This window comes from Acipenser ruthenus, chromosome 44 (genome assembly GCF_902713425.1).
Source record: "Acipenser ruthenus chromosome 44, fAciRut3.2 maternal haplotype, whole genome shotgun sequence".
NCBI lineage: Eukaryota > Metazoa > Chordata > Actinopteri > Acipenseriformes > Acipenseridae > Acipenser > Acipenser ruthenus.
In genome coordinates, this window is record NC_081232.1 from 3553136 (window position 1) to 3571801 (window position 18666).

General features: G+C 49.8%; 32 non-coding genes and 15 pseudogenes across 32 annotated transcripts; all 47 read left to right on the top strand.

Annotated features, from left to right (window-relative positions):
- The first annotated feature begins 29 nt into the window (after positions 1–29).
- LOC131710439 (5S ribosomal RNA) lies at positions 30–148 on the top strand. Its single transcript, XR_009312311.1, has one exon. It is a non-coding gene; the product is annotated as a 5S ribosomal RNA (ribosomal RNA).
- Positions 149–248: 100 nt separating this feature from the next.
- LOC131709848 (5S ribosomal RNA) lies at positions 249–367 on the top strand. The gene has a single exon (XR_009311712.1). It is a non-coding gene; the product is annotated as a 5S ribosomal RNA (ribosomal RNA).
- Positions 368–467: 100 nt separating this feature from the next.
- Positions 468–586, top strand: LOC131710491 (5S ribosomal RNA). Its single transcript, XR_009312363.1, has one exon. It is a non-coding gene; the product is annotated as a 5S ribosomal RNA (ribosomal RNA).
- A 114-nt stretch (positions 587–700) lies between these two features.
- Positions 701–818, top strand: LOC131713738 (5S ribosomal RNA; annotated as a pseudogene).
- A 100-nt stretch (positions 819–918) lies between these two features.
- On the top strand, positions 919–1037 carry LOC131714151 (5S ribosomal RNA; annotated as a pseudogene).
- A 100-nt stretch (positions 1038–1137) lies between these two features.
- Positions 1138–1256, top strand: LOC131716587 (5S ribosomal RNA). The gene has a single exon (XR_009315474.1). It is a non-coding gene; the product is annotated as a 5S ribosomal RNA (ribosomal RNA).
- Positions 1257–1356: 100 nt separating this feature from the next.
- Positions 1357–1475, top strand: LOC131713169 (5S ribosomal RNA). The gene has a single exon (XR_009315053.1). It is a non-coding gene; the product is annotated as a 5S ribosomal RNA (ribosomal RNA).
- A 100-nt stretch (positions 1476–1575) lies between these two features.
- On the top strand, positions 1576–1694 carry LOC131716588 (5S ribosomal RNA). Its single transcript, XR_009315475.1, has one exon. It is a non-coding gene; the product is annotated as a 5S ribosomal RNA (ribosomal RNA).
- Positions 1695–1806: 112 nt separating this feature from the next.
- LOC131712370 (5S ribosomal RNA) lies at positions 1807–1925 on the top strand. Its single transcript, XR_009314263.1, has one exon. It is a non-coding gene; the product is annotated as a 5S ribosomal RNA (ribosomal RNA).
- A 114-nt stretch (positions 1926–2039) lies between these two features.
- LOC131714152 (5S ribosomal RNA) lies at positions 2040–2158 on the top strand (annotated as a pseudogene).
- A 100-nt stretch (positions 2159–2258) lies between these two features.
- LOC131716196 (5S ribosomal RNA) lies at positions 2259–2367 on the top strand (annotated as a pseudogene).
- A 107-nt stretch (positions 2368–2474) lies between these two features.
- On the top strand, positions 2475–2593 carry LOC131712458 (5S ribosomal RNA). The gene has a single exon (XR_009314349.1). It is a non-coding gene; the product is annotated as a 5S ribosomal RNA (ribosomal RNA).
- Positions 2594–2693: 100 nt separating this feature from the next.
- LOC131712460 (5S ribosomal RNA) lies at positions 2694–2812 on the top strand. Its single transcript, XR_009314351.1, has one exon. It is a non-coding gene; the product is annotated as a 5S ribosomal RNA (ribosomal RNA).
- Positions 2813–2912: 100 nt separating this feature from the next.
- Positions 2913–3031, top strand: LOC131710894 (5S ribosomal RNA). Its single transcript, XR_009312777.1, has one exon. It is a non-coding gene; the product is annotated as a 5S ribosomal RNA (ribosomal RNA).
- Positions 3032–11160: 8129 nt separating this feature from the next.
- Positions 11161–11280, top strand: LOC131714383 (5S ribosomal RNA; annotated as a pseudogene).
- A 100-nt stretch (positions 11281–11380) lies between these two features.
- LOC131720605 (5S ribosomal RNA) lies at positions 11381–11499 on the top strand. Its single transcript, XR_009319502.1, has one exon. It is a non-coding gene; the product is annotated as a 5S ribosomal RNA (ribosomal RNA).
- A 100-nt stretch (positions 11500–11599) lies between these two features.
- On the top strand, positions 11600–11717 carry LOC131713972 (5S ribosomal RNA; annotated as a pseudogene).
- Positions 11718–11817: 100 nt separating this feature from the next.
- LOC131711497 (5S ribosomal RNA) lies at positions 11818–11936 on the top strand. The gene has a single exon (XR_009313383.1). It is a non-coding gene; the product is annotated as a 5S ribosomal RNA (ribosomal RNA).
- Positions 11937–12036: 100 nt separating this feature from the next.
- LOC131710966 (5S ribosomal RNA) lies at positions 12037–12155 on the top strand. Its single transcript, XR_009312848.1, has one exon. It is a non-coding gene; the product is annotated as a 5S ribosomal RNA (ribosomal RNA).
- A 100-nt stretch (positions 12156–12255) lies between these two features.
- On the top strand, positions 12256–12384 carry LOC131713993 (5S ribosomal RNA; annotated as a pseudogene).
- Positions 12385–12484: 100 nt separating this feature from the next.
- Positions 12485–12603, top strand: LOC131711498 (5S ribosomal RNA). Its single transcript, XR_009313384.1, has one exon. It is a non-coding gene; the product is annotated as a 5S ribosomal RNA (ribosomal RNA).
- A 100-nt stretch (positions 12604–12703) lies between these two features.
- Positions 12704–12822, top strand: LOC131710967 (5S ribosomal RNA). The gene has a single exon (XR_009312849.1). It is a non-coding gene; the product is annotated as a 5S ribosomal RNA (ribosomal RNA).
- A 100-nt stretch (positions 12823–12922) lies between these two features.
- On the top strand, positions 12923–13051 carry LOC131713995 (5S ribosomal RNA; annotated as a pseudogene).
- Positions 13052–13151: 100 nt separating this feature from the next.
- LOC131709956 (5S ribosomal RNA) lies at positions 13152–13270 on the top strand. The gene has a single exon (XR_009311820.1). It is a non-coding gene; the product is annotated as a 5S ribosomal RNA (ribosomal RNA).
- Positions 13271–13370: 100 nt separating this feature from the next.
- On the top strand, positions 13371–13489 carry LOC131712183 (5S ribosomal RNA). The gene has a single exon (XR_009314076.1). It is a non-coding gene; the product is annotated as a 5S ribosomal RNA (ribosomal RNA).
- A 114-nt stretch (positions 13490–13603) lies between these two features.
- On the top strand, positions 13604–13722 carry LOC131712292 (5S ribosomal RNA). The gene has a single exon (XR_009314185.1). It is a non-coding gene; the product is annotated as a 5S ribosomal RNA (ribosomal RNA).
- A 111-nt stretch (positions 13723–13833) lies between these two features.
- LOC131713739 (5S ribosomal RNA) lies at positions 13834–13951 on the top strand (annotated as a pseudogene).
- A 100-nt stretch (positions 13952–14051) lies between these two features.
- Positions 14052–14170, top strand: LOC131712786 (5S ribosomal RNA). The gene has a single exon (XR_009314675.1). It is a non-coding gene; the product is annotated as a 5S ribosomal RNA (ribosomal RNA).
- A 100-nt stretch (positions 14171–14270) lies between these two features.
- LOC131712860 (5S ribosomal RNA) lies at positions 14271–14389 on the top strand. The gene has a single exon (XR_009314748.1). It is a non-coding gene; the product is annotated as a 5S ribosomal RNA (ribosomal RNA).
- A 100-nt stretch (positions 14390–14489) lies between these two features.
- On the top strand, positions 14490–14608 carry LOC131713426 (5S ribosomal RNA; annotated as a pseudogene).
- A 100-nt stretch (positions 14609–14708) lies between these two features.
- On the top strand, positions 14709–14837 carry LOC131713370 (5S ribosomal RNA; annotated as a pseudogene).
- Positions 14838–14937: 100 nt separating this feature from the next.
- On the top strand, positions 14938–15056 carry LOC131709784 (5S ribosomal RNA). Its single transcript, XR_009311647.1, has one exon. It is a non-coding gene; the product is annotated as a 5S ribosomal RNA (ribosomal RNA).
- A 114-nt stretch (positions 15057–15170) lies between these two features.
- LOC131712656 (5S ribosomal RNA) lies at positions 15171–15289 on the top strand. The gene has a single exon (XR_009314547.1). It is a non-coding gene; the product is annotated as a 5S ribosomal RNA (ribosomal RNA).
- Positions 15290–15389: 100 nt separating this feature from the next.
- Positions 15390–15509, top strand: LOC131712430 (5S ribosomal RNA). The gene has a single exon (XR_009314323.1). It is a non-coding gene; the product is annotated as a 5S ribosomal RNA (ribosomal RNA).
- A 100-nt stretch (positions 15510–15609) lies between these two features.
- On the top strand, positions 15610–15728 carry LOC131711500 (5S ribosomal RNA). The gene has a single exon (XR_009313386.1). It is a non-coding gene; the product is annotated as a 5S ribosomal RNA (ribosomal RNA).
- Positions 15729–15828: 100 nt separating this feature from the next.
- Positions 15829–15947, top strand: LOC131710895 (5S ribosomal RNA). Its single transcript, XR_009312778.1, has one exon. It is a non-coding gene; the product is annotated as a 5S ribosomal RNA (ribosomal RNA).
- A 100-nt stretch (positions 15948–16047) lies between these two features.
- LOC131709785 (5S ribosomal RNA) lies at positions 16048–16166 on the top strand. The gene has a single exon (XR_009311648.1). It is a non-coding gene; the product is annotated as a 5S ribosomal RNA (ribosomal RNA).
- A 114-nt stretch (positions 16167–16280) lies between these two features.
- LOC131711455 (5S ribosomal RNA) lies at positions 16281–16399 on the top strand. The gene has a single exon (XR_009313338.1). It is a non-coding gene; the product is annotated as a 5S ribosomal RNA (ribosomal RNA).
- A 100-nt stretch (positions 16400–16499) lies between these two features.
- On the top strand, positions 16500–16618 carry LOC131710968 (5S ribosomal RNA). The gene has a single exon (XR_009312850.1). It is a non-coding gene; the product is annotated as a 5S ribosomal RNA (ribosomal RNA).
- A 100-nt stretch (positions 16619–16718) lies between these two features.
- Positions 16719–16837, top strand: LOC131710440 (5S ribosomal RNA). The gene has a single exon (XR_009312312.1). It is a non-coding gene; the product is annotated as a 5S ribosomal RNA (ribosomal RNA).
- Positions 16838–16937: 100 nt separating this feature from the next.
- On the top strand, positions 16938–17056 carry LOC131709849 (5S ribosomal RNA). The gene has a single exon (XR_009311713.1). It is a non-coding gene; the product is annotated as a 5S ribosomal RNA (ribosomal RNA).
- A 100-nt stretch (positions 17057–17156) lies between these two features.
- Positions 17157–17275, top strand: LOC131710492 (5S ribosomal RNA). Its single transcript, XR_009312364.1, has one exon. It is a non-coding gene; the product is annotated as a 5S ribosomal RNA (ribosomal RNA).
- Positions 17276–17375: 100 nt separating this feature from the next.
- Positions 17376–17494, top strand: LOC131712630 (5S ribosomal RNA). The gene has a single exon (XR_009314521.1). It is a non-coding gene; the product is annotated as a 5S ribosomal RNA (ribosomal RNA).
- A 100-nt stretch (positions 17495–17594) lies between these two features.
- Positions 17595–17714, top strand: LOC131713452 (5S ribosomal RNA; annotated as a pseudogene).
- A 111-nt stretch (positions 17715–17825) lies between these two features.
- LOC131713244 (5S ribosomal RNA) lies at positions 17826–17949 on the top strand (annotated as a pseudogene).
- A 323-nt stretch (positions 17950–18272) lies between these two features.
- On the top strand, positions 18273–18381 carry LOC131716457 (5S ribosomal RNA; annotated as a pseudogene).
- A 100-nt stretch (positions 18382–18481) lies between these two features.
- On the top strand, positions 18482–18601 carry LOC131713453 (5S ribosomal RNA; annotated as a pseudogene).
- The last annotated feature ends 65 nt before the right edge of the window (positions 18602–18666 follow it).

The following is an 18666-nucleotide window of genomic DNA, read 5'->3' on the forward strand; positions in this document are numbered from 1 at the left end:
ATAAAAGTCATGAATGCAGAAATGCAATCGCCTGCGGCCACACCACCTTGAATAAGCCTGATCTCGTCTGATCTCAGAAGCGAAGCAATGTTGGGCTTGGTTAGTACTTGGATGGGAGACCACCTGGGAATATCAAGTGCTGCAGGCATTACATTTTACAATTGAAATGTGTGGAGGACAAAAGGAAATTTTGGAGGAATCACCCCCAGCTCAATAAACATAAAAGTCATGAAAGCAGATATGCAATCGCCTGCGGCCACACCACCTTGTATAAGCCTGATCTCGTCTGATCTCAGAAGCTAAGCAATGTTGGGCTTGGTTAGTACTTGGATGGGAGACCACCTGGGAATATCAAGTGCTGCAGGCATTACATTTTACAATTGAAATGTGTGGAGGACAAAAGGAAATTTTGGAGGAATCACCCCCAGCTCACTAAACATAAAAGTCATGAAAGCAGAAATGCAATCGCCTGCGGCCACACCACCTTGAATAAGCTTGATCTCGTCTGATCTCAGAAGCTAAGCAATGTTGGGCTTGGTTAGTACTTGGATGGGAGACCACCTGGGAATATCAAGTGCTGCAGGCATTACATTTTTGTTATTACATTTTACAATTGAAATGTGTGGAGGACAAAAGGATATTTTGGAGGAATCACCCCCAGCTCACTAAACATAAAAGTCATGAAAGCAGAAATGCAATCGCCTGCGGCCACACCACCTTGAATAAGCCTGATCTCGTCTGATCTCAGAAGCTAAGCAATGTTGGCTTGGTTAGTACTTGGATGGGAGACCACCTGGGAATTTCAAGTGCTGCAGGCATTACATTTTACAATTGAAATGTGTGGAGGACAAAAGGAAATTTTGGAGGAATCACCCCCAGCTCACTAAACATAAAAGTCATGAAAGCAGAAATGCAATCGCCTGCGGCCACACCACCTTGAATAAGCCTGATCTGTTCTGATCTCAGAAGCTAAGCAATGTTGGGCTTGGTTAGTACTTGTATGGGAGACCACCTCGGAATATCAAGTGCTGCAGGCATTACATTTTACAATTGAAATGTCTGGAGGACAAAAGGAAATTTTGGAGGAATCACCCCCAGCTCACTAAACATAAAAGTCATGAAAGCAGAAATGCAATCGCCTGCGGCCACACCACCTTGAATAAGCCTGATCTCGTCTGATCTCAGAAGCTAAGCAATGTTGGGCTTGGTTAGTACTTGGATGGGAGACCACCTGGGAATATCAAGTGCTGCAGGCATTACATTTTACAATTGAAATGTGTGGAGGACAAAAGGAAATTTTGGAGGAATCACCCCCAGCTCACTAAACATAAAAGTCATGAAAGCAGAAATGCAATTGCCTGCGGCCACACCACCTTGAATAAGCCTCATCTCGTCTGATCTCAGAAGCTAAGCAATGTTGGGCTTGGTTAGTACTTGGATGGGAGACCACCTGGGAATATCAAGTGCTGCAGGCATTACATTTTACAATTGAAATGTGTGCAGGACAAAAGGAAATTTTGGAGGAATCACCCCCAGCTCACTAAACATAAAAGTCATGAAAGCAGAAAAGCAGTCGCCTGCGGCCACACCACCTTGAATAAGCCTGATCTCGTCTGATCTCAGAAGCTAAGCAATGTTGGGCTTGGTTAGTACTTGGATGGGAGACCACCTGGGAATATCAAGTGCTGCAGGCATTACATTTTACAATTGAAATGTGTGGAGGACAAAAGGAAATTTTGGAGGAATCACCCCCAGCTCACTAAACATAAAAGTCATGAAAGCAGTAATGCAAGCAGTAATGCAATCGCCTGCGGCCACACCACCTTGAATAAGCCTGATCTCGTCTGATCTCAGAAGCTAAGCAATGTTGGGCTTGGTTAGTACTTGGATGGGAGACCACCTGGGAATATCAAATGCTGCAGGCATTACATTTTTGTAATTACATTTTACAATTGAAATATGTGGAGGACAAAAGGAAATTTTGGAGGAATCACCCCCAGCTCACTAAATATAAAAGTCATGAAAGCAGAAATGCAATCGCCTGCGGCCACACCACCTTGAATAAGCCTGATCTGTTCTGATCTCAGAAGCTAAGCAATGTTGGGCTTGGTTAGTACTTGTATGGGAGACCACCTCGGAATATCAAGTGCTGCAGGCATTACATTTTACAATTGAAATGTGTGGACGACAAAAGGAAATTTTGGAGGAATCACCCCCAGCTCACTAAACATAAAAGTCATGAAAGCAGAAATGCAATCGCCTGCGGTCACACCACCTTGAATAAGCCTGATCTCAGAAGCTAAGCAATGTTGAGCTTGGTTAGTACTTGGATGGGAGACCACCTGGGAATATCAAGTGCTGCAGGCATTACATTTTTGTAATTACAATTGAAATGTGTGGAGGACAAAAGGAAATTTTGGAGGAATCACCCCCAGCTCACTAAACATAAAAGTCATGAAAGCAGAAATGCAATCGCCTGCGGCCACACCACCTTGAATAAGCCTGATCTCGTCTGATCTCAGAAGCTAAGCAATGTTGGGCTTGGTTAGTACTTGGATGGGAGATCACCTGGGAATATCAAGTGTTGCAGGCATTACATTTTACAATTGAAATGTGTGGAGGACAAAAGGAAATTTTGGAGGAATCACCCCCAGCTCACTAAACATAAAAGTCATGAAAGCAGAAATGCAATCGCCTGCGGCCACACCACCTTGAATAAGCCTGATCTCGTCTGATCTCAGAAGCTAAGCAATGTTGGGCTTGGTTAGTACTTGGATGGGAGATCACCTGGGAATATCAAGTGTTGCAGGCATTACATTTTACAATTGAAATGTGTGGAGGACAAAAGGAAATTTTGGAGGAATCACCCCCAGCTCACTAAACATAAAAGTCATGAAAGCAGAAATGCAATCGCCTGCGGCCACACCACCTTGAATAAGCCTGATTTCGTCTGATCTCAGAAGCTAAGCAATGTTGGGCTTGGTTAGTACTTGGATGGGAGACCACCTGGGAATATCAAGTGCTGCAGGCATTACATTTTACAATTGAAATGTGTGGAGGACTGTGGCAAAGCGCCCCGCCCCTGTGTGCATTTGTGTTATGTGTTGTATGTTGCGTGGGTAAATGTTGGTGTATAGATTGGTACACGGGATATAAACGGGTCTGTGTTTCACGTATATTTAAAGTGTAGATTTGTATTTAGGCACGAGGAGAGCACAAATCACTTCACGTGCTGGTTAAATGTAATATGTGAGCACGGGGTTGCACAGAATTAATTCACGTGCTGGGATTCAAGTGAATAATTAATTAGTAATTGAATCCCAGCACAAACAGTATAAATAAATGCACGGTTAGTCACTCGTGGTTGGGTGTTCGGAAGAGGAGAACGGGTGAGAGAGAGAGGAGAGTTAAAATAAGTAAAATCATTAAACGTAAAGATAAGTTTGTTTGTACTCACCGTGTCTGTCTGTCTGTCCGTGCACCGTTTGTTTAGTGTTAGTCCGTTTTGTATGTCTATTTATTTTGGCGTGTAGTGCCGTGTCCTGTTTTTGTGCTGTTTGAAACCTTTTATTTTGTTAATAAACGCTGAGTGCAGCCATTGCACTCAGCTCATCACAACCACTGTCTGTGTATTCCTTTTCTGGTCTGACGCCACCCACTCTGGCCGTCTTTGTGACACGTGGTGTCATCGTGGGATAGCCGCGCCTCCAAGCGTCAGACCAGGAGGGGTCTGGAAAAAAAAAAAAAAAAAAAAAAAAAAGTCAATGGCAGAAGACGCCATCAAACTGCGGGGCTGTTTCCTAGAGAATGCTGGGCTGGAGGCCCAGGCTCTGCCCATAGTCGTTCGGGCCCTGTGGATGATGGACAGTGAGAGATGGGAGGCCTATCAGGAGGAACACACCCCAAACACCTTGGAGGAAGGTGTGGAGTTTGTCCTCAGCTACCTGGAGGCAACCATAAATGGAACAGCAGCCCAGGTAGCAGGACCACCAGCAGAGGAGTACCTGCTGTCCCCATCTCCACCAGCAGAGGGTGAGTACCTGCTGTCCCCATCTCCACCAGCAGAGGGTGAATGCCTGCTGGTTTTGCCTTCACAGCCCGAGTGGGAGGAACCCGAACGTCCTACGCCTGAGTGGGAGGAACCCGAACGTCCTACGCCTGAGTGGGGGGAACCCGAGTGTCCACAGCCCAAAAGGGAGGAGTCGGGGCGTCCACAGCCCAAAAGGGAGGAGGTCGAGGATGATGGCTGGGAGGTTTTTTTAAAGAACCTCGCAGCAGAGTTATGCCCTGGCTGTGGGGCTTATGGGCACACGTTAGCCATATGCCCCACCCAGTATGAAGAGGAGGAACCAGCGCCCAGACGGGGGGACCGCGAGCGTCCAGCGCCCAGACGGGGGGACCGCGAGCGTCCAGCGCCCAGATGGGGGGACCGCGGGAATCCGAAGCCTGAGAGGCAGCTGTTCCCACCTTCACCAGCAGAGCAAGAATGCCTGCTGGTTTCCCCATCACAACCAGCAGAGGTAAAATGCCTGCTGGTTTCCCCAGCACAACCAGCAGAGGAAGAATGCCTGCTGGTTTCCCCAGCCCAACCAGCAGAGGAAGAATGCCTGCTGGTTTCCCCAGCACAACCAGCAGAGGAAGAATGCCTGTTGGTTTCCCCAGCACAACCAGCAGAGGAAGAATGCCTGCTGGTTTCCCCAGCACAACCAGCAGAGGAAGAATGCCTGCTGGTTTCCCCAGCACAACCAGCAGAGGAAGAATGCCTGCTGGTTTCCCCTTCAGAAGCAGAGCCGCACCAGTCCGCTGCAAGAGAGGCAGAGCAGCACCAGTCCCCTGAAAAAGGGGGAGACTACACGCTGCTCCCACCTCCATCGGCAGGAGACTACACGCTGCTCCCACCTTCACCGGCAGGAGCAGAGCAGCCGGAGCTGCCTCTGCCACTTCCAGGAGCAGAGGAGCAGGAGCTGCCTCTGCCTCCGTGTGACAGTCTGGCTCGCAGTGGTGTGGTGGATGACGTCACGGACCAGGAAGTAACTGACTCCAAACAGTGGATGGGCGGGTGAAACTGAGTGCAAAAGCACTCAGCGTATTTAATAACAAACAAACAAAATATTTAAACAAAATACAAACAAAAGGGCACGAGGGCCAAACGAATAAATAAACAAACAAGTAAGTGCCGTGCTGGATTATCCAGCACGTATTAGCAATTGTTTTTTAAATATTATTCCTTCTCTCCGCTCCCCGTACTCTCTACTCCAACACCCCAACATCAAGTGCAGAGAGCTGCAGGTTTATATACTCTGGCCGAGGGATTAACTAGTTGGCAATTATCTTATTATCCCCCGGCCAGAGTCTGCACGCGTTTGGTAAGGATGCATGACTGTCAGCTATTTAAGTAATCAGTAGCTGATCAGCCATGCATCCTCACGGGGTTTTTAAATAATAATAAAAGACGCGGCGCTTTTACCCGCGCCGCAAACAAAAATACAAATAATAATAAATAGGGGCGGGACACTCCGCCACACATGCCCCCCCTTGTGCGCAGCACACATGGCCCCAACGGCCACCTCCCCCCTCAGTCTTAAAGTCCCGGAAGAGGGGGAAGCAAGTTACTTCTGGGGGGTGGCCATGGTGGAATCTCTGGCACCCCCCCATTCTTCGTGGCCGGCAGCTCCCTCTTCCGGGGCTCCCGCCACACTCTATCCTGCCGCGAAAGTGCGGCTGGGGGAGCTGGTCTCCTGACCTCTCCCCCCTTCTTCATGGCCGGCAGTTCCCCTCCGTGGGGCTCCGACCACATGATCTCCAGCCGCGAAAGTGCGGCTGGGGAAGCTGGTCTCCTGACCTCCCCCCCTTTCTTCATTTCTGGCAGCTCCCTTTCATGGAGCTCCGGCCATCGTGTAGCGACCCCAGGCGAAGCAGGATCCCTGGCGACCCCAAGTGAAGCCGGACCCTCGACGACCCCAGGCGAAGCAGGATCCCTGGCGACCCCAGGCAAAGCAGGATCCCCGGCGACCCTAGGCGAAGCCGGACCCTCGACGACCCCAGGCGAAGCAGGATCCCTGGCGACCCCAGGCGACGGCAGCAGCAGCGGACCCTCGGAAGGCGACGGCAGCAGCGGCGGACCCTCGGAAGGCGACGGCAGCAGCGGCGGACCCTCGGAAGGCGACGGCAGCAGCGGCGGACCCTCGGAAGGCGACGGCAGCAGCGGCGGACCCTCGGAAGGCGACGGCAGCAGCGGCGGACCCTCGGAAGGCGACGGCAGCAGCGGCGGACCCTCGGAAGGCGACGGCAGCAGCGGCGGACCCTCGGAAGGCGACGGCAGCAGCGGCGGACCCTCGGAAGGCGAACTCGGGAGGGGAGCCCCTGGCCATGGAGGCGGCAGCGGGAGCTCCACTTCTCCCTCGTACCCTGTGTCCTGTAGAGAACAAAAGGCAGCCCCAGGCGATGCAGAACAGCCATCCCCAGGCAATGGCAATGGTGGGAGGGGAAAGCAGTCCTCCCACAGCGGCTGAGACGGAACCAGCAGGTATTTACCCTCTGCTGGTGGAGCTGGGAGTGGCAAGCAGTCCTCCCACGGCGGCTGAGGCGGAACCAGCAGGTATTCACCCTCTGCTGGTGGAGGTGGGAGGGGCAAGCAGTCCTCCCACGACGGTTGAGGCAGAACCAGCAGGCATTCACCCTCTGCTGGTGGAGGTGGGAGGGGCAAGCAGTCCTCCCACGACGGTGGAGGCGGAACCAGCAGGCATTCACCCTCTGCTGGTGGAGGTGGGAGGGGCAAGCAGTCCTCCCACGACGGTGGATGTGGAACCAGCAGGCATTCACCCTCTGCTGGTGGAGGTGGCGGAGGCAGAGGCAGCTCTTGCTGCTCTGCTCCTGGTGATGGTGGAGACAGAAGCAGCTCCTGCTGCTCTGCTCCTGGTGGTGGTGGAGACAGAGGCAGCTCCTGCTGCTCTGCTCCTGGTGGTGGTGGAGGCAGAGGCGATGGGGCGGATGCTGGCCACTCAGAGGGAGGCTGTGGCGGTTCTGGCTCCCTCTGCTGTGGCGGCTGGGCTGGTGTGTGCCGTGCTCCCTTCAGCAGCATAAATAGAGGCTGCTGGGGAACATCAGCATCCTGCCCTTCTCCCCCCCAGAAAAATTCAGGGGGTTGAGCCTGTAACTCCTCCCCTTCTGGCTCTTGGGACTGCAGCTTGGGTCCTAAGGCTGTGGAAGCGCAGACTTCCACCTCTTGGGCTATGGACGCACCGACTCCCCCCTCTTTGGGCTGTGGACGCACCGACTCCTCCCTCTTGGGCTGTGGACGCACCGACTCCTCCCTCTTGGGCTGTGGACGCACCGACTCCCCCCTCTTGGGCGTAGGACGTTCGGGCTCCTCCCACTCGGGCGTAGGACGTTCGGGCTCCTCCCACTCGGGCGTAGGACGTTCGGGCTCCTCCCACTCGGGCGTAGGACGTTCGGGCTCCTCCCACTCGGGCGTAGGACGTTCGGGCTCCTCCCACTCGGGCGTAGGACGTTCGGGCTCCTCCCCAGGCTGTGGAGGCGAAACCAGCAGGCATTCTCCCTCTGCTGGTGGAGACGGTAGCGATGGCTCCTCTCCCTCTGATGCTGGAGACGGTAGCGATGGCTCCTCTCCCTCTGATGCTGGAGATGGCAGTGATGGCTCCTCTCCCTCTGATGCTGGAGACGGTAGCGATGGCTCCTCTCCCTCCGATGCTGGAGACGGCAGCGATGGCTCCTCTCCCTCCGATGCTGGAGACGGCAGCGATGGCTCCTCTCCCTCTGGCGCTGGAGACGGCAGCGATGGCTCCTCTCCCTCTGGCGCTGGAGACGGCAGCGATGGCTCCTCTCCCTCTGGCGCTGGAGACGGCAGCGATGGCTCCTCTCCCTCTGGCGCTGGAGACGGCAGCGATGGCTCCTCTCCCTCTGGCGCTGGAGACGGCAGCGATGGCTCCTCTCCCTCTGGCGCTGGAGACGGCAGCGATGGCTCCTCTCCCTCTGGCGCTGGAGACGGCAGCGATGGCTCCTCTCCCTCTGATGCTGGAGATGGCAGTGATGGCTCCTCTCCCTCTGATGCTGGAGACGGTAGCGATGGCTCCTCTCCCTCCGATGCTGGAGACGGCAGCGATGGCTCCTCTCCCTCTGGCGCTGGAGACGGCAGCGATGGCTCCTCTCCCTCTGGCGCTGGAGACGGCAGCGATGGCTCCTCTCCCTCTGGCGCTGGAGACGGCAGCGATGGCTCCTCTCCCTCTGCTAGTGGAGACGGTAGCGATGGCTCCTCTCCCTTTTGTGCTGGAGATGGCAGCAGCAGGGTCTCTCCCATATCCGCAGCCAGGTAGTTGAACACCATGGCTGCGATGTCTGGGAGGGAAGCTGGGTGGTGTTGCTGTTCCCAGGCCTCCCAGCGCTCCCCATCTCTTGCCCACAGGAGGTTGATCACAGCAGGGAGGGCGTCCACGATATCCCTCTCAGGCTCCGCCAGCCAGTCCCAGATCCCCTCTGAGGAGAGTGGACCAGTCCGCCTCAGAGGATGCAGAGGCAGCTCCTGCTCCTTTCCCTCGGACGGTGGTGGTGGAGGTGAAACCAGCAGGTATTCTTCCCCTGCTAGTGGAGCCATTGGCTGTGGACACTCGGCCTCCCCCCTCTTGGGCTGTGGACGGACCGACCCCTCATCCTCCGGTTCCTGCTCTGGGCCATCCTCCTCCCATATGTGCGCAGGATGTGCGCAGGATTCAGACTCCTCCCTCACCTGCCATGGAGGGGGTTGGTCGGGTGCTACATGCCCAACCTCACCAATGGCAAAGCACCATTCCTCACCCCTCAGACAGGTGAGGCAGACGTCCAGCACAGCAGAGACCTGGCGGGACTTGCGACCAGCCCCGCGCTGTTGCACCTGCTGCTGCTGTTTCCTCCTTCTTCCCATTATTTAGTTTGGGAAAAAAAAAACGAACAAACAAAAAAACGCACTTTCCTGTCCTGGTCAGGCTGTTGGAGGCGTTGTTTGTCCCACGCTGGACACCATATGTGACAGTCTGGCTCGCAGTGGTGTGGTGGATGACGTCACGGACCAGGAAGTAACTGACTCCAAACAGTGGATGGGCGGGTGAAACTGAGTGCAAAAGCACTCAGCGTATTTAATAACAAACAAACAAAATATTTAAACAAAATACAAACAAAAGGGCACGAGGGCCAAACAAATAAATAAACAAACAAGTAAGTGCCGTGCTGGATTATCCAGCACGTATTAGCAATTGTTTTTTAAATATTATTCCTTCTCTCCGCTCCCCGTACTCTCTACTCCAACACCCCAACATCAAGTGCAGAGAGCTGCAGGTTTATATACTCTGGCCGAGGGATTAACTAGTTGGCAATTATCTTATTATCCCCCGGCCAGAGTCTGCACACGTTTGGTAAGGATGCATGACTGTCAGCTATTTAAGTAATCAGTAGCTGATCAGCCATGCATCCTCACGGGGTTTTTAAATAATAATAAAAGACGCGGCGCTTTTACCCGCGCCGCAAACAAAAATACAAATAATAATAAATAGGGGCGGGACACTCCGCCACACTCCGCCACCTACATCGGCAGGAGCAGAGCAGCCGGAGCTGCCTCTGCCTCCGCCACCTACACCGGCAGGAGCAAAGGAGCAGGAGCTGCCTCTGCCACTTCCAGGAGCAGAGGAGCAGGAGCTGCCTCTGCCACTTCCAGGAGCAGAGGAGCTGCCTCTGCCTCTGCCACTGCCAGAAGCAGAACAGCAGGAGCTGTCTCTGCTTCCCATACCTCCACCACGGGGAGTACGGTGGCCGTAGCCCCAGAAAGGGGAGCTGTCGGCCACGAAGAAGGGGGAGGAGGTCTGGAGACCACCAACCCCAGCAGCAGTTTCGCTGCCGGAGATCGTGGGGGAGGTCAGGAGACCTGCTCCCACTGCAGCAGTTTCGCTGCCGGAGATCGTGGGGGAGGTCCGGAGACCTGCTCCCACTGCAGCAGTTTCGCTGCCGGAGATCGTGGGGGAGGTCCGGAGACCTGCTCCCACTGCAGCAGTTTCGCTGCCGGAGATCGTGGGGGAGGTCCGGAGACCTGCTCCCACTGCAGCTTCTTCGCTGCCGGCAGTACTGTGGTCGGAGCCCCACCAAAGGGAGCTACCGGCTACAAAGAAGGGGGACGAGGTCTGGAGACCACTTTCCCCAGCAGCAGTTTCGCTGCAGGAGTTCTTGTGGCCGGAGCTCCACAGGAGGGAGCTGCCGGCTACGAAGAAGGGGGAGGTCGGGGGACCACCTGCCCCCGCAGCTTTTTCGCTGCAGGACGGGACCAACAGGCTGTCAGCCGTGCCACTACCGGCAGGGGTGCTGACAGCATGGCCAGCCATGGGCCCACTGAAGCCTCCCTTCCCAGCCCGAGACTTTGTCCTGGACTGCTGGATTTTTAAGGGGGGAGGTGGCCGTTGAGGCCATGTGTGCTGCGCACAAGGGGGGGTATATGTGGCAAAGCGCCCCGCCCCTGTGTGCATTTGTGTTGTGTTGTATGTTGCGTGGGTAAATGTTGGTGTATAGATTGGTACACGGGATATAAACGGGTCTGTGTTTCACGTATATTTAAAGTGTAGATTTGTATTTAGGCACGAGGAGAGCACAAATCACTTCACGTGCTGGTTAAATGTAATATGTGAGCACGGGGTTGCACAGAATTAATTCACGTGCTGGGATTCAAGTGAATAATTAATTAGTAATTGAATCCCAGCACAAACAGTATAAATAAATGCACGGTTAGTCACTCGTGGTTGGGTGTTCGGAAGAGGAGAACGGGTGAGAGAGAGAGGAGAGTTAAAATAAGTAAAATCATTAAACGTAAAGATAAGTTTGTTTGTACTCACCGTGTCTGTCTGTCTGTCCGTGCACCGTTTGTTTAGTGTTAGTCCGTTTTGTATGTCTATTTATTTTGGCGTGTAGTGCCGTGTCCTGTTTTTGTGCTGTTTGAAACCTTTTATTTTGTTAATAAACGCTGAGTGCAGCCATTGCACTCAGCTCATCACAACCACTGTCTGTGTATTCCTTTTCTGGTCTGACGCCACCCACTCTGGCCGTCTTTGTGACAAGGACAAAAGGAAATTTTGGAGGAATCACCCCCAGCTCACTAAACATAAAAGTCATGAAAGCAGAAATGCAATCGCCTGCGGCCACACCACCTTGAATAAGCCTGATCTCGTCTGATCTCAGAAGCATTAGCAATGTTGGGCTTGGTTAGTACTTGGATGGGAGACCACCTGGGAATATCAAGTGCTGTAGGCATTACATTTTACAATTGAAATGCGTGGAGGACAAAAGGAAATTTTGGAGGAATCACCCCCAGCTCACTAAACATAAAAGTCATGAAAGCAGAAATGCAATCGCCTGCGGCCACACCACCTTGAATAATCCTGATCTCGTCTGATCTCAGAAGCTAAGCAATGTTGGGCTTGGTTAGTACTTGGATGGGAGACCACCTGGGAATATCAAGTGCTGCAGGCATTACATTTTACAATTGAAATGTGTGGAGGACAAAAGGAAATTTTGGAGGAATCACCCCCAGCTCACTAAACATAAAAGTCATGAAAGCAGAAATGCAATCGCCTGCGGCCACACCACCTTGAATAAACCTGATCTCATCTGATCTCAGAAGCTAAGCAATGTTGGGCTTGGTTAGTACTTGGATGCGAGACCACCTGGAATATCAAGTGCTGCAGGCATTACATTTTACAATTGAAATGTGTGGAGGACAAAAGGAAATTTTGGAGGAATCACCCCCAGCTCAATAAACATAAAAGTCATGAAAGCAGATATGCAATCGCCTGCGGCCACACCACCTTGAATAAGCCTGATCTCGTCTGATCTCAGAAGCTAAGCAATGTTGGTCTTGGTTAGTACTTGGATGGGAGACCACCTGGGAATATCAAGTGCTGCAGGCATTACATTTTACAATTGAAATGTGTGGAGGACAAAAGGAAATTTTGGAGGAATCACCCCCAGCTCAATAAACATAAAAGTCATGAAAGCAGATATGCAATTGCCTGCGGCCACACCACCTTGAATAAGCCTGATCTCGTCTGATCTCAGAAGCAAAGCAATGTTGGGCTTGGTTAGTACTTGGATGGGGGACCACCTGGGAATATCAAGTGCTGCAGGCATTACATTTTACAATTGAAATGTGTGGAGGACAAAAGGAAATTTTGGAGGAATCACCCCCAGCTCACTAAACATAAAAGTCATGAATGCAGAAATGCAATCGCCTGCGGCCACACCACCTTGAATAAGCCTGATCTCGTCTGATCTCGTCTGATCTCAGAAGCGAAGCAATGTTGGGCTTGGTTAGTACTTGGATGGGAGACCACCTGGGAATATCAAGTGCTGCAGGCATTACATTTTACAATTGAAATGTGTGGAGGACAAAAGGAAATTTTGGAGGAATCACCCCCAGCTCAATAAACATAAAAGTCATGAAAGCAGATATGCAATCGCCTGCGGCCACACCACCTTGAATAAGCCTGATCTCGTCTGATCTCAGAAGCTAAGCAATGTTGGTCTTGGTTAGTACTTGGATGGGAGACCACCTGGGAATATCAAGTGCTGCAGGCATTACATTTTACAATTGAAATGTGTGGAGGACAAAAGGAAATTTTGGAGGAATCACCCCCAGCTCAATAAACATAAAAGTCATGAAAGCAGATATGCAATTGCCTGCGGCCACACCACCTTGAATAAGCCTGATCTCGTCTGATCTCAGAAGCAAAGCAATGTTGGGCTTGGTTAGTACTTGGATGGGGGACCACCTGGGAATATCAAGTGCTGCAGGCATTACATTTTACAATTGAAATGTGTGGAGGACAAAAGGAAATTTTGGAGGAATCACCCCCAGCTCACTAAACATAAAAGTCATGAATGCAGAAATGCAATCGCCTGCGGCCACACCACCTTGAATAAGCCTGATCTCGTCTGATCTCGTCTGATCTCAGAAGCGAAGCAATGTTGGGCTTGGTTAGTACTTGGATGGGAGACCACCTGGGAATATCAAGTGCTGCAGGCATTACATTTTACAATTGAAATGTGTGGAGGACAAAAGGAAATTTTGGAGGAATCACCCCCAGCTCAATAAACATAAAAGTCATGAAAGCAGATATGCAAGCGCCTGCGGCCACACCACCTTGTATAAGCCTGATCTCGTCTGATCTCAGAAGCTAAGCAATGTTGGGCTTGGTTAGTACTTGGATGGGAGACCACCTGGGAATTTCAAGTGCTGCAGGCATTACATTTTACAATTGAAATGTGTGGAGGACAAAAGGAAATTTTGGAGGAATCACCCCCAGCTCACTAAACATAAAAGTCATGAAAGCAGAAATGCAATCGCCTGCGGCCACACCACCTTGAATAAACCTGATCTCGTCTGATCTCAGAAGCTAAGCAATGTTGGGCTTGGTTAGTACTTGGATGGGAGACCACCTGGGAATATCAAGTGCTGCAGGCATTACATTTTTGTTATTACATTTTACAATTGAAATGTGTGGAGGACAAAAGGATATTTTGGAGGAATCACCCCCAGCTCACTAAACATAAAAGTCATGAAAGCAGCAATGCAATCGCCTGCGGCCACACCACCTTGAATAAACCTGATCTCGTCTGATCTCAGAAGCTAAGCAATGTTGGGCTTGGTTAGTACTTGGATGGGAGACCACCTGGGAATATCAAGTGCTGCAGGCATTACATTTTTGTAATTACATTTTACAATTGAAATGTGTGGACAAAAGGAAATTTTGGAGGAATCACCCCCAGCTCACTAAACATAAAAGTCATGAAAGCAGCAATGCAATCGCCTGCGGCCACACCACCTTGAATAAGCCTGATCTCGTCTGATCTCAGAAGCTAAGCAATGTTGGCTTGGTTAGTACTTGGATGGGAGACCACCTGGGAATTTCAAGTGCTGCAGGCATTACATTTTACAATTGAAATGTGTGGAGGACAAAAGGAAATTTTGGAGGAATCACCCCCAGCTCACTAAACATAAAAGTCATGAAAGCAGAAATGCAATCGCCTGCGGCCACACCACCTTGAATAAGCCTGATCTCGTCTGATCTCAGAAGCTAAGCAATGTTGGGCTTGGTTAGTACTTGTATGGGAGACCACCTCGGAATATCAAGTGCTGCAGGCATTAAATTTTACAATTGAAATGTCTGGAGGAAAAAAGGAAATTTTGGAGGAATCACCTCCAGCTCACTAAACATAAAAGTCATGAAAGCAGAAATGCAATCGCCTGCGGCAACACCACCTTGAATAATCCTGATCTCGCCTGATCTCAGAAGCTAAGCAATGTTGGGCTTGGTTAGTACTTGGATGGGAGACCACCTGGGAATATCAAGTGCTGCAGGCATTACATTTTACAATTGAAATGTGTGGAGGACAAAAGGAAATTTTGGAGGAATCACCCCCAGCTCACTAAACATAAAAGTCATGAAAGCAGAAATGCAATCCCCTGCGGTCACACCACCTTGAATAAGCCTGATCTCGTCCGATCTCAGAAGCTAAGCAATGTTGGTCTTGGTTAGTACTTGGATGGGAGACCACCTGGGAATATCAAGTGCTGCAGGCATTACATTTTACAATTGAAATGTGTGGAGGACAAAAGGAAATTTTGGAGGAATCACCCCCAGCTCACTAAACATAAAAGTCATGAAAGCAGCAATGCAATCGCCTGCGGCCACACCACCTTGAATAAGCCTGATCTCATCTGATCTCGTCTGATCTCAGAAGCTAAGCAATGTTGGGCTTGGTTAGTACTTGGATGGGAGACCACCTGGGAATATCAAGTGCTGCAGGCATTACATTTTACAATTGAAATGTGTGGTGGACAAAAGGAAATTTTGGAGGAATCACCTCCAGCTCACTAAACATAAAAGTCATGAAAGCAGAAATGCAATCGCCTGCGGCCACACCACCTTGAATAAGCCTGATCTCGTCTGATCTCAGAAGTTAAGCAATGTTGGGCTTGGTTAGTACTTGGATGGGAGACCACCTGTGAATATCAAGTGCTGCAGGCATTACATTTTTGTAATTACATTTTACAATTGAAATGTGTGGAGGACAAAAGGAAATTTTGGAGGAATCACCCCCAGCTCACTAAACATAAAAGTCATGAAAGCAGAAAAGCAATCGCCTGCGGCCACACCACCTTGAATAAGCCTGATCTCGTCTGATCTCAGAAGCTAAGCAATGTTGGGCTTGGTTAGTACTTGGATGGGAGACCACCGGGGAATATCAAGTACTGCAGGCATTACATTTTACAATTGAAATGTGTGGAGGACAAAAGTAAATTTTGGAGGAATCACCCCCAGCTCACTAAACATAAAAGTCATGAAAGCAGAAATGCAATCGCCTGCGGCCACACCATTTTGAATAAGCCTGATCTCGTCTGATCTCAGAAGCTAAGCAATGTTGGGGCTTGGTTAGTACTTGGATGGGAGACCTCCTGGGAATATCAAGTGCTGCAGGCATTACATTTTACAATTGAAATGTGTGGAGGACAAAAGGAAATTTTGGAGGAATAACCCCCAGCTCACTAAACATAAAAGTCATGAAAGCAGAAATGCAATCGCCTGCGGCCACACCACCTTGAATAAGCCTGATCTCGTCTGATCTCAGAAGCTAAGCAATGTTGGTCTTGGTTAGTACTTGGATGGGAGACCACCTGGGAATATCAAGTGCTGCAGGCATTACATTTTACAATTGAAATGTGTGGAGGACAAAAGGAAATTTTGGAGGAATCACCCCCAGCTCACTAAACATAAAAGTCATGAAAGCAGCAATGCAATCGCCTGCGGCCACACCACCTTGAATAAGCCTGATTTCGTCTGATCTCAGAAGCTAAGCAATGTTGGGCTTGGTTAGTACTTGGATGGGAGACCACCTGGGAATATCAAGTGCTGCAGGCATTACATTTTACAATTGAAATGTGTGGTGGACAAAAGGAAATTTTGGAGGAATCACCCCCAGCTCACTAAACATAAAAGTCATGAAAGCAGAAATGCAATCGCCTGCGGCCACACCACCTTGAATAAGCCTGATCTCGTCTGATCTCAGAAGTTAAGCAATGTTGGGCTTGGTTAGTACTTGGATGGGAGACCACCTGTGAATATCAAGTGCTGCAGGCATTACATTTTTGTAATTACATTTTACAATTGAAATGTGTGGAGGACAAAAGGAAATTTTGGAGGAATCACCCCCAGCTCACTAAACATAAAAGTCATGAAAGCAGAAATGCAATCGCCTGCGGCCACACCACCTTGAATAAGCCTGATCTCGTCTGATCTCAGAAGCTAAGTAATGTCGGGCTTGGTTAGTACTTGGATGGGAGACCACCTGGGAATATCAAGTGCTGCAGGCATTACATTTTACAATTGAAATGTGTGGAGGACAAAAGGAAATTTTGGAGGAATCACCCCCAGCTCAATAAACATAAAAGTCATGAAAGCAGATATGCAATTGCCTGCGGCCACACCACCTTGAATAAGCCTGATCTCGTCTGATCTCAGAAGCAAAGCAATGTTGGGCTTGGTTAGTACTTGGATGGGGGACCACCTGGGAATATCAAGTGCTGCAGGCATTACATTCTACAATTGAAATGTGTGGAGGACAAAAGGAAATTTTGGAGGAATCACCCCCAGCTCACTAAACATAAAAGTCATGAATGCAGAAATGCAATCGCCTGCGGCCACACCACCTTGAATAAGCCTGATCTCGTCTGATCTCAGAAGCGAAGCAATGTTGGGCTTGGTTAGTACTTGGATGGGAGACCACCTGGGAATATCAAGTGCTGCAGGCATTACATTTTACAATTGAAATGTGTGGAGGACAAAAGGAAATTTTGGAGGAATCACCCCCAGCTCAATAAACATAAAAGTCATGAAAGCAGATATGCAATCGCCTGCGGCCACACCACCTTGTATAAGCCTGATCTCGTCTGATCTCAGAAGCTAAGCAATGTTGGGCTTGGTTAGTACTTGGATGGGAGACCACCTGGGAATATCAAGTGCTGCAGGCATTACATTTTACAATTGAAATGTGTGGAGGACAAAAGGAAATTTTGGAGGAATCACCCCCAGCTCACTAAACATAAAAGTCATGAAAGCAGAAATGCAATCGCCTGCGGCCACACCACCTTGAATAAGCTTGATCTCGTCTGATCTCAGAAGCTAAGCAATGTTGGGCTTGGTTAGTACTTGGATGGGAGACCACCTGGGAATATCAAGTGCTGCAGGCATTACATTTTACAATTGAAATGTGTGGAGGACAAAAGGAAATTTTGGAGGAATCACCCCCAGCTCACTAAACATAAAAGTCATGAAAGCAGAAATGCAATCGCCTGCGGCCACACCACCTTGAATAAGCCTGATCTCGTCTGATCTCAGAAGCTAAGCAATGTTGTGCTTGGTTAGTACTTGGATGGGAGACCACCTGGGAATATCAAGTGCTGCAGGCATTACATTTTACAATTGAAATGTGTGGACGACAAAAGGAAATTTTGGAGGAATCACCCCCAGCTCACTAAACATAAAAGTCATGAAAGCAGAAATGCAATCGCCTGCGGCCACACCACCGTGAATAAGCCTGATCTCGTCTGATCTCAGAAGCTAAGCAATGTTGGGGCTTGGTTAGTACTTGGATGGGAGACCACCTGGGAATATCAAGTGCTGCAGGCATTACATTTTTGTAATTACATTTTACAATTGAAATGTGTGGATAAAAGGACATTTTGGAGGAATCACCCCCAGCTCACTAAACATAAAAGTCATGAAAGCAGAAATGCAATCGCCTGCGGCCACACCACCTTGAATAAGCCTGATCTCGTCTGATCTCAGAAGCTAAGCTAAGCAATGTTGGGCTTGGTTAGTACTTGGATGGGAGACCACCTGGGAATATCAAGTGCTGCAGGCATTACATTTTTGTAATTACATTTTACAACTGAAATGTGTGGAGGACAAAAGGAAATTTTGGAGGAATCACTCCCAGCTCACTAAACATAAAAGTCATGAAAGCAGAAATGCAATCGCGTGTGGCCACACCACCTTGAATAAGTCTGATCTCAGATGCTAAGCAATGTTGAGCTTGTTTAGTACTTGGATGGGAGACCACCTGGGAATATCAAGTGCTTCAGGCATTACATTTTACAATTGAAATGTGTGGACGACAAAAGGAAATTTTGGAGGAATCACCCCCAGCTCACTAAACATAAAAGTCATGAAAGGAAAAATGCAATCGCCTGCGGCCACACCACCTTGAATAAGTCTGATCTCAGAAGCTAAGCAATGTTGGACTTGGTTAATACTTGGATGGGAGACCACCTGGGAATATCAAGTGCTGCAGGCATTACATTTTACAATTGAAATGTGTGGACGACAAAAGGAAATTTTGGAGGAATCACCCCCAGCTCACTAAACATAAAAGTCATGAAAGCAGAAATGCAATCGCCTGCGGCCACACCACCGTGAATAAGCCTGATCTCGTCTGATCTCAGAAGCTAAGCAATGTTGGGGCTTGGTTAGTACTTGGATGGGAGACCACCTGGGAATATCAAGTGCTGCAGGCATTACATTTTTGTAATTACATTTTACAATTGAAATGTGTGGATAAAAGGACATTTTGGAGGAATCA